The sequence below is a fragment of the Macrobrachium nipponense genome, chromosome 13 (assembly GCF_015104395.2).
Source record: "Macrobrachium nipponense isolate FS-2020 chromosome 13, ASM1510439v2, whole genome shotgun sequence".
Classification (NCBI taxonomy): domain Eukaryota; kingdom Metazoa; phylum Arthropoda; class Malacostraca; order Decapoda; family Palaemonidae; genus Macrobrachium; species Macrobrachium nipponense.
Genome location: NC_087206.1, coordinates 5,316,391 through 5,321,390, shown reverse-complemented (window position 1 = coordinate 5,321,390; position 5,000 = coordinate 5,316,391).

The window sequence follows — 5,000 nt, the reverse complement described above, 5'->3', positions numbered from 1 at the left end:
AGAGCCACAGCTGGCATAAGGCCAGTTGAATCTACTGCGACGTCAAACATCATATTATCATGTTCTTTTGTGACATGAGAACTATCTGGGAACAAAAGGGTGGCTGGAGCTGTGGGGATGAACATACGCATCCCGGATTACACACAAAAATGAAAGATATTTACAAATTGGTTTTGTAAACTTTATTTTGGGATTTTGATTGTACTCGATGGCTCCCAAAATGCCTCAGTGCAGTGTGACAAAAGCAGTTACTGAGGTTTCGTGAATCATGATGTAAATGATCGAGGTACTCAGTCGTACAAACGAGATTTCGTTAAGTACTCTATCTTCTTTTGTTTTTCAGTCTGTGTTTGGGTGTGTTCTCTTGTATTAACACTTTTATATTTTTTATTCTGTTTTTATCGTTTTTCATCGCCCTCTTTTTAAAATAAAGTCCTGTATATACCTCTTTTAATTAATTTATATTAATATATTGTATTTTATTGTTGTAGATCTCCCTGATAATGTAATTACGAATCATGTAACGTAGGAATAAATGGTTACTGTGTTATCTGCTTCTATATTCTTACCCTTGATCTGGATACGAATATATATATATATATATATAATATATATATATATATATATATATATATAGTATATATTAAAATGTGTACAATGGGATGAGATATTTATATATAAACTATATATATATATATATATTATATATATATATATATATATATATATATATAATCACTTTAATGAGTCATTACTCGTGAATTTAGCCTTCCCCCCCCGGAATTGAATGTCTGTCTGCCTGTCCTGTTCTCTGTTATGATTTTAGAAATTTTACATGGTTTGAATGTAAGTTAGGTAACTAATAATTTGTTAATTAAACTCATGCTCCAGTTCCTATTAATTTGAATAAGTAATTTTTAGATTGGAAATATCATATATATATATATATATATATATATAATTAATATATATGAATGACTTTAACTATAATACAACATTATGAAATGAAGATAAAAAGTTCTATAAAACACTATTTGAACTTAGTACCCATATATTTCGAGTATATCTTGGTTTTGCTAGACCACTGAGCTGATTAACAGCTCCTCCTAGGGCTAGCCCAAATGATTGGATATTTTTACGTGACTAGGAACCAATTGGTTACCCAGCAACGGGACCAACCAGCAGCTTTTGTGGGATCCGAACCACATTGTATCGAGAAATTAATTTCTATCACCAGAAATAAATTCCTGTTTCCGCGTTGGCCGAACAGAGAATCGAACTTCGGACCACCAGATTGGTAATAGAGCGCGAAATGCACTCGGTCAACGTGGGAACTATATATAAATATATATATATATATATATATATATATAATATATATATGATTCTATATATAAATATCTATATATAGATTATATATATATATATATATATATATATATATATAGATATATATATACAGGATATATTATAAAATATATAGATATGCATATAGATATCTATATAAATCTATTATATATACCTATATCTATGTATATATATATATATATATATATAATCTATAATATATAGGATATATATACATAAAATATATAGATATATATATACATATATATATATATCTATATATATATAATCTATATATATATATAAATATATATAGATATATATATATATATCTATATTATAGATATATATATATATATATATCTATATATATATATAATAATATATGTATATATATATACACAGATATAGTATATATATATATATATATATATATATATATATATATACTATAAATCAGATATAGATATGTAATATATATATATATATAGATATATATATATATTATATATATATATATATATATATATCAATTCAAGCTACAAATGTCCTTTAATATCTAAATTCACTTACCTCCCAAATGATATATTTTCATATATGTACCGAAGGGGAATTTTTTAGTTTGATAATAATTTCGTCCCCCCATGGGATCGAACCACCGTCCAAGTGGACGGGGACGAAATCAGGACAGTCAGTGACGCTATCCAATCAACCAACAGAGACGCTATAAGTTCATATCGATTCTGACCTTACAAATCACCCTCGATCTCGGTGCTTTTTGTAATTAGAGTCGATATGATCAAAACCCCGTCTACCATGTTAGCCCAATTCGAGCGTTTTGACAGCACGTAGCTTTTTGTTATGAATAATTATCACATCGAACCGTGATCCATTTATATTGAACTTTAAAACAGTAAATATTAATTAGACTGGAGAAATATTTACTACAAATACAGAAACACTTTAGCTGTACCAAAACCAATTCAAACGCAGCATAAACCATTGAATAAATAACAAGCAGCATACATAGTCAACATACATCATAAATAAGTAAATTATTAAGCATAGCAAACAGGCAGTATGAACAATGCTAAACAGGCAGCATAGCAATTTTACAATAATAAATCAGCAGCAAAAATAAACACTCACACAACACCAAAATAGCCTAAAATCCAGGTAGCTTTACAGTTCATAAAACTGTAAACAATCTCCATAGAAATACAAGACAGAAGCAGCTGTCAAAAAAAAAAAAAAAAAAGATATAATGGACACAGACAGACTATCTCCGCAAAACACCGAAGCAGCAACCAACTGCTAAGCTGAACAACCACATCCAGTCACATAGGCCGATTACGCCCGAATCGTCTGATGCCAAACTGGAAATAAAGCCGTCCCCCACAGATGATCATGGTTTTTGATCATCTAACCATCCTCCTGCTTACCAAAGCCAACAGGTAAGGTATACCCTCTGCAAACTCCTCCATGCTGCTTCTTATGTGAATTTATAGTTAGAGCTTGTTATGGCTTTAATTCACTAGGGTCAAAGGGAGACCGTTTTCCACTTCATAAAAAGGTTTCATACACAAGACAATGGTAAATATTGCAGAAAGGGAAACCAATTTGTTTAAAAATATATTTATTACAAAAAAAAACTTAGATTGAACATAAACCAAAAATGATAGCTAACTAACAATTAAATGCAAACTAATAAACAATCGTAACTAATACATTAACACACAGCAACGTATAAAGCAATTAAATATGACAGGACAAAATAGTCGGTACGTGACTTTCGGTCAACACTTAAATGAAAACAAAAGAAAAGGCTCATACAATGACAGAACACTAATTACAACACCAAAAATTAATTAAAGTATCAACACAAAACCACAATACTTTAAAATTCGCATTCCATAAAATTTTGAAACCAAATTTAACACAATTACCTAAAAGAAAACCATGGAGAGAAACCACACGTAACAAAAGGTAATCACTACCCAAGACGTATTTCGGTATTTGCTGCTCACCCCTCCTAAAACAAAGCAATTACTCGTGTAAAAAGCATCAATAAATATACAATGTTCTATATACAATATTGAATAAACACTTAACCTAACGGTCAATATCACGAAGATTACCTTGTATTCTTTAGTTTATTCAAGGGCTACCGGACCAAGTCCTTACACTGCCCCACTACTCCCTCAAAGCAGAGCACCTCTTTGCTTGCTGACGAGCTCCCTACTGCCGTAGTCAAAATTCCGGCTACGGTTTGTCGTTTCGTTAACAAATGCAGCGAGAGTCAAATTGAAACAAACAGTACTCTGCCGACCCAACAGGCAAACTTCCCTATACATGTCATCATAATGCATGACACTACTGAGCTGCTGAGGACCTGACTCGCTGCCATACTAAACCGACTGTCGAACTCCAAGGAAAGACGACAGACGTTAACTTGTCACACAGAAAAACAAGAACAAGTAAGGAGGCAACAACCCAACATGGGCAAACGATTGTTTATCAACTTAGCAATATCTCACAATATATATATATATATATATATATATATATATATATATATATATATATATATATATATATATATATATTATATACCTCAAACATTGGAGCTGCAGCTCTCTAAATCATACTTGAAGGCGTCTAGGAAAAGGCATACGATACAATTGAAGGTTTTTTGCTATGCCGATGTTTCACAACTACATTGTTGCATCATTAAGGCTGAAATACAGAGTGTTGACACTTAATATTCATAAAAACATTTATCGTAACATATAACTAAAATCACTATCAGTATTTTTCCTGATTGACCACTGTTTAAAGTAATCGAAATATATACAATTATTAACCATAACCATTTCTCTAGACACTCTACAGAGTACGAGGGGATCATCGTATTATTTAGTTTAATTTGTCTGATAAGGAATTTCATACACCGGAAAATATTCCTTTAATAGATTCTCTCGTCGTATTCATTGTTTTATATCTGAAATTTGCGATAAAAATTCTTCAAAGTGTCTTACGTCACTTCTTGCAATGATAAACTTTGGAGAACATCCCTTATGTACCAGTGTTGAGGTCTCATTGGGGTTTATAGCTTTTAATCCTTTAGCTGGAGCTGTAAATGAGCTGGTCAGACAACGACGTTGTATATTTCCCTCTGCTCCAATACCTTCCTCGTCCTCTCACTCTCTCTCTCTCTCTCTCTCTCTCTCCTTCTTTCTGGGAACTAGTAAATAATAATAATAATAATAATAATAATAATAATAATAATAATAATAATAATAATAATAATAATAATAATAATAATAATAATAATAATAGTAAGAATAATATCCTTTATTTCAGCTCAGGGTCATGTACATGGAATATACAAAATACAGACAGTAACATACACAATCTAGATACATGAGACAACATGATAAAAAAATGAATACTAGGGATTTATCCACAAAATAGCCGAGGTAGCATAAAAGATAGTAATCATACTACTCGTAATAACAGTAATAAATTGGGGGTGGAAAAAAATGCATTGAGATTTATAACAGTTAGTGCATAAGATTATATAACTTAAAATTCAACTTGAGACCTTAGGGTGGGGGTTACAGTAGTCAGTCCAGAGGGCTAAATACGAAAAT